The sequence below is a fragment of the Hirundo rustica genome, chromosome Z (assembly GCF_015227805.2).
Source record: "Hirundo rustica isolate bHirRus1 chromosome Z, bHirRus1.pri.v3, whole genome shotgun sequence".
Lineage (NCBI taxonomy): Eukaryota > Metazoa > Chordata > Aves > Passeriformes > Hirundinidae > Hirundo > Hirundo rustica.
In genome coordinates, this window is record NC_053488.1 from 77910789 (window position 1) to 77917456 (window position 6668).

Here is a 6668-nt window from a genome sequence, read left to right on the forward strand (position 1 = left end):
CCCGAGCCATGAGGGGTCTCTCCCTTTGTCTGTCCCTCCTTCCCGTAATCCCTTCTTCTCCCCAGACCCCTCCTTCCCTTCAGTGCTGCCCCTGGCACTGCCCTCTCCTCTGACTCTGCCCCCTACCCTCAAACCTTTGCTCTCCAGCTCCTCCCCATGTGACTCAAGCCTCCAGCCCCTCCCTGCCCCTGGTTCCCACGGTTTCCCCGCCCACAGTCCCGGAGGGAGGGGGTGAGCTGGGAACCTGGAATCAGGAAGTGATCCCAGTTTTTCTGCCACCCTTGTCACATATCAACAGTCAAAAAGAGGGGGTGCTGTCCACAGTAATTGGGACCCCTTCCCCCAACAAGCGATTTAGGGTTTATGCAAAGCTCAGGCCAAATTTGGATATGAAAGAGAACACTTTTGCAACTGTTTAAAAACAAATTTAGCAAGAAATACTACAGTTCCCTTTGACCTCCAAAAAGATTTGCTTCCGGAGCTTTGGCAAAATCCTGAAACGGCTGTTGGTAATAAGAATCTGCCAATTCAATTAGCAACCCAGCCTGATGAGTCTTTCCAACCTTATGGTAAAATAAAGCAGCTTCCATCAGAATCTTTAGTAACATTTGTGCAGCGGTTAACCCGAGCTATCGAGTTACGGGTTAAGAATGAAGGAGCCCAGGAACAGGTCCTGGAGGAGATGGCTCTGGCCAATGCAAACGAACGGTGCAAGGCAGCTATCCTCAGCCTGTCTATAGAACCGGCTCCAACTTTACATGACATGCTCCAGGTGTGTGCCAGGAAGATTCCCTTCATAAAAGCTCATCAAAACCAGAATTCCAGAGTCAAGCCGCCACAAAAAGCTGCTGCTGCAGACACCATGCTTCCTGTGCCTGTGCCACAGCCACAGCTTAAGAGAGGAACAAGGTGTCTCCTGTGCGATCAGGCTGGACATTGGGTATCTCAATGCCCTTTAAAGAAGCCATTTCTGGACTTTCGGGACAATGGGGGCGGGGGGTCTCAAAGGTCCAAAGGGAATTTTTCAAAGAAACTAGAAAATGTAAATGTAAACTAAATAATCCTGCTTTAACCAGTTCTGCCTTTCAGCAAAAGTCACCAGATATGATAATAAAGGATCCAGCGACCAGAGAAACAAAAAGTCCTCATGATCAGGTCACCTGGGGTTGTGGGTACACCTATGTGTCCACTCCCCCAGATCTCAAGTGGGTGCCAGCTGAGTAGGTGAAACCTTTCATCCCTAAAACTGCAAAACCCCCTGCAGAGGGCCCACAAGTGGCCAGTGCTGCCTGGAGGAGGAGAATGCGCCAAACCTTCTCCTTCTAATTATCATTATTCCTTGACAGTGTCTTTCTAAACAGTTTGCGCTAAAGGTCATTTTTCTTTTGCAACTTTTAAGGTACTCAAGGTTCGAACTCTGAGCATCTCCCATGAACCGAACCTTCAACCTTCTTAATTTAATAAGAAAAGGGGAAATGTTGTAATGCATTAATTTGGTTTATATTTCATTGGATTTGTAATGTTTTTTCTATCTGTCCTCCCATCCCCCTCACTGAGATGTAACCTAATCCTGTTCCCTCCCAGTTATCATTGATTGGGTGGTGCCTCTGGGCCCTGCCCCTGGGGGAAAAAGCCCCAGCGGGGGAGGGGCCAGGGCTCTCTGGCGTCCGCGAGTCACCGGGAAAGTTCTCCGGCAACTGGAGCAGGTCTTAAGAATAAAAGCTGTAATACCCAACCCGGTGCTAGAGAGCAGACTCTTCTTTTGCCATCGGCGGTTGTCTAGTCTTGTGGGGAAAACTACATATAGCTATATCTTATCTAGCTCACACAGATGTGCATCTCTATCTCCATGCTTCTGTGTGTACTTATCACCTCAGCATGAACAATGTATGAAGAAGCACAAGAGGGGCTGAGATGAAAGGAAAACATCAAAAATAGGTTTAATTATTTTCTAATTTTATTTCCCTTTGCTAGCTTCAGTTCTCAGAAGGAGTGTTTGCAAGCCAGCTTGTAAACATGTCAGTTAAAAGTGTCTGCAAACACAGCATGCCCTTTGCACATCCTCAGAACAGCTGAGTGCACAGGTGAAAGCCTGTGTTTCATAGATGTAAGTCAGTGCTTTCTGCTCTTCTCTGTTTCAAATCCTGTCCCACTGTGGTTCAGAGAACATTTCTAGAAGTTTCATCAGGATCTTGTTTGTGGTGACACCCTGGGAAAGCAGCCCTGTCTTTTCCTTCTCCTGGAGGGGAAAAAAGGTGGTTATCATTTAATACACACAAGGTAATGGGTAGGTCATATCTTCTCCCAGTGTTTATCCAGCAGCCAAGTTTCAGCAGTGAGGACCTGATTTGAAGCAGCCTGGTGGTATTAGAGCCAGTAAAGCAGGGCTGGGTTACATCATCTGGGGATCTGACCACAGTCTATACCCTTAAAAATAACCCAAACAAATAACACAGGCTCTACTTGAGCCCTGGTGTGCTTTTTCAGATGGTTCATAAATTTATTTGACTGGATGCCCAACACAGACCACCTGCTATGTTGATAGAACAAAGAAATGAGCTTGAAGAGTGCTAAAATCCTGAAGGAAGAGAGGGAGAAAAGCCCAGCGTCTGACATCCTCGGTAAGGGGCAACCTTTCTTCATAAACACAGGAAGCAGCCATTCTTTCTAACTTCTCATTTTTGTAAAGGTCATGTCCCCAGCTGGCCTGCCAAGCTTGCTTTCCCCCTGACAAAAGAAAGACATGCACCTTGTCAGTATCAGAGGTGCTGGAGGTAGAAATGAATTTGGTTCTCCAGCCAGACCCTCAATCATTTTATTATTGTTTTGGACATGTTTTATTATTTGAATTCAAAGTCTGGAATAAGCTTGGATATTTAGTATTTTGTATTACTCATATGAGTCATTACTAGTACTCCTATTACTTGTGTGAGTTTCTATGTGAAATGCACGTTCATAATCTTTAGTTCTCTCTTACTGAGGCAGTCATTCCCTCAGAGGTAGATAGCAACTAAGACGTTACCTCTGGTCCATACTGCCTACTGTTCATGGTCAGGTTTCCAGACCATGACTAAGTAATGTGCTGAAAATTATACCTTGATGTGCATCTTGGAGAATAGAACACATGTAGAAAAAAAAATTAGTAGGTTTTGGTTGTTCTCCCTGAATAAAATGCAGCTGTTCAGTAAGCTACAAAATTTGCCAGCCCAGAGGCCAGAGTACAACAGATGAATGAGAATTTATCAGAGCTCTGGTGAATTAGATGAAAATGCCTCCTGCATAAGCAGGGGGAAGACCTGCATGAGTCTCACACCTGAGCAGGTAAATGAGAAGAGCTGCAGAGCATCTATTGAATATTTTTAGGTTTTCTGTAAACTTTACCTTCTCAGAGTGCATTAGGAGTTACAGAGAGGAAGGTGAGGTGCACACACTTGTAAGTAAAGGCCAGAGATACCTCATTAGGGCCTACAGTCCCAGTGCTTCAGAATACTTTGAGCATTCTCTGGTCACAGAAAGAAGATAGAATGATTTTAAGCACTGTGAATTGATTGTGCTTTTATATAACAGGTGTTAGTGGAAGTCTCTTTTTGCTACTAATGATAGAAAGCAGGTTGTCTGCTTTTATGGCAGAATATATTAATGTATTTTGGTTCAATTGTGCTGGTGGTTGTTGTTATTTTTTCTGTGCCATGTAATAAGCTTGCTCTCTCTGCTTCTGGAGTGCATGAATCATTATATTTATCACTAACATGTACTGGATTTGAACATAATTTCTTTATTTTCAACCATTCTCAATCCTGTTGGAGTTATACTTGGCCTGGACTGCAGCTTGGCTTCCAAGCTTCACTCCTGGTAAATGGAAAGGAACCTTAAATACAGGTCTAGATATGAATGTTCTTTTTTAAATCTTCCCCACCCCATTTTCCCTCATGCAAAAGCATCTTTGGAGCTTATTGTTGGTTTATGTCTGTGATATTTGACTGCAATTAAGATTTTTGGGGTTTATTACCTTCTAGGGAAGAAATGTCTTACAGCTAAGAAAAAAGAACTGTTTTCTGCTACAGCACTATTAAGTCTTGGAGGATGCCACTCCAGGGATTCTTATTTGTAAATCCTAGATCCATCCTAGACTGGGATCATTGTGGGGATGAGAAGAGCATTTAATGCCATTAAAGTTGTTTTTTCCCTGCCAAGAGATTTTTAGGTTCCTCTAAAATCTCTTGTAACTCTCTGCAGCACTGGTGGTATCAGGCCAGGGACTGGCAAGACTGAAATTTTGGCAGTTTTATGTCGTGTTCAAGGTCTTGGTGTGTCTCTGTATCATCTTGCAGCATTTTCCCTCTGATACTGCCCTTTTTTCCACCTTCTTTTTTATTTTTGTGGGATATTGGTCTCTCATATTGCATTCCTGTCTCTCTGCAGGATTGTTGCTGGCTGGTCCCAGTGCAGAAGTTGTAGTTGACCTGTAGTAGGTGACAGCTGAGCACATTGACTGATGGTAACCTCAGAAAGCTGGACAAAGAAAAAAGCAAACCCCTGTGCTATGGGTGGGACAGGATGGATGTAGAGAAAGATGCATGGGCAAGGTGTACCAGCAGCTGGGCTCTCCTGGGAGGCTCAGGCTGACAGGGTATGGGCACACAGCTTGTAAAGGGGATGCAGCTTTGAGGCAAAAAATGCACATTTGGTCATTTGGATGGTGGCCTGAAACAGGAACAGGTTGCTCAGAGATGCCATGGAATCCCTATCCTTGATTATTCTGCTCATGCTAGCCCTGGTGTGGGGTGGGCTGGAGCCTGCCTGAGGTCCAGGCTGACTCACTGCACTGCTGCCTGAAGTACAGACAGAGCTTGCTATGGCACCACTGCTTATTTCCACATTTCTTTTCCTCTGAGAGTTTTTCTTCTCCAAAATTTATCTCTTGAAACAAAGTAGCTTATAATATTTTCCACTAACAAGCCTTTAACTTGGTGCTGTTTTCCTCAAGTATAGAAGCAGTGGGAGAATTGTATTTTAAAAGGAATCCCCACTTTAATTACAGATGACATGCTTGCACGCTTGTGAAATGTGGTTGCTCAGAGTTCCCTTTTTTGCTGCTGCCAGTCTTTTGGTAATCTTGTGCTCATGTGGCTTCCTGGTGGGTTCCCCAAGGCTCCTTCAGGCATACACAGCATTGGCTGCCATGAAGTTCACCACGGGACTGAAGTGAGAATAATTCTGCAGTCTGAGAGATGGACTCCTGCCTAGCAGAAAGGCCATTCCAGCATCCAGGATGCATCCTCTGTCTTAATCGACAGGTGAGGAAATATAAAGGTTTCCTCACACCCTCCTTTGCTGTGGATTTCTTTCAGCTAAACCATTTTGTTTCTGAGGGACAGAGGGAAGATGCCGTATCTTTTGTTTCAAGGCCTTAGGGTTAGAACTTCATCTTTGGCTGTCCTTATGTTGCAACATCAAAGTAGGCAGTAAGAAATTAAAACCACCAGGATAACATAATAAAAAACCAAAAAGCTATTTAGGGAAAAGAAAAACCAAACTAATGTTTTGTCTTTTAGGTCCCCAGTGAGAAATACTTCTGTAGAAAAGACAGAGGGGAAAACATGAACAATGGGCTTCTCCTGTCCTAATTGCAAGTACAGCAGGCATGCCAAGTGTGAATTTGAGAGACAGAGGTAAGGACTGCTTCATAAACAAGAAGAGAGCTGCTGAAACAGAAGGACAATAGCTAAGGATCAACCTGTAGCTAAATCTAGCTTCAAGAAACCTTATTTGAGCAAGCAGGTATAATCATAGATCAATATACCTTTGTTTTATCTCATGCTGGATGCCCTTGCTGCATTTTGTATGAAGCTTGATTGTATAAATGGATGTCATGTTTTGTAAATACTTCCAGGTTTGGGAAAAATAGATGGGGGAATGGCTGGTGTCTGGATGTCACTCGGATGGCATAAAAACGCAGCCGCTGGTTTTCTGAGCTGGTGCAACTGGACCTGCCCTGGACCTGACCAGAACAAGGACCTCTGGGGCCATGAGAGGGTGTTAAAATCTCACTGGACTTCCCTGTCTGCAGAGTGATTAGTCTCCAGAGGCAGAGCAGCAGTCACATTTTGAAACACCAGCTTTCCTACCCATTTAGTGAATATAGCCACACTTCTTTATTGACATTATGGAATGAAAATGACTGCCAGCCAAAATAAATCAAACCTACCTTTTTAGGATTGCTGCCTCTGAGTGCTAAAAGTGTGAAACACACTCTGGGCAGCAAGTTGTTAAATATGCGGGGGAAATGTGCAGAGGTTAAAGAATATTCAGATAAGTTAGATATATGCAAGTCAGCAGGGCCTTGTGAAATTCATCCTGATGTACTGCAGGTACTAGCGGAGCTGATCTCTGAACTATTTAGCAATTATCTCTGAGAGCTTGTAGAGGATGAGTGAGGTCCCGGCGGATGGGAGAAAGGAAAACACAGAACCTGTCTTTGAAAAGGGGAAATAGGAAGACCCAGGGAATCAGCCTGGCTTTGATACTAGAAAAATGCAGGAACAAATTATTGAACAATCAATTTGTAAACACCTAGAGGAAAATACGATGATAAGAAACAGCCTGCATGGGTTTGTCAAGAACAAATCACATCAAAGCAATCTCATTTCCTTCTTTGACAGAGTAAC

At 43.9% G+C, this 6668-nt stretch overlaps 1 long non-coding RNA gene across 1 annotated transcript; it reads left to right on the top strand.

Annotated features, from left to right (window-relative positions):
* Positions 1-2501: 2501 nt before the first annotated feature.
* Positions 2502-5723, top strand: LOC120765080 (uncharacterized). Its single transcript, XR_005704371.1, has 3 exons — positions 2502-2621; positions 5152-5297; positions 5556-5723. It is a non-coding gene; the product is annotated as an uncharacterized LOC120765080 (long non-coding RNA).
* Positions 5724-6668: the final 945 nt, after the last annotated feature.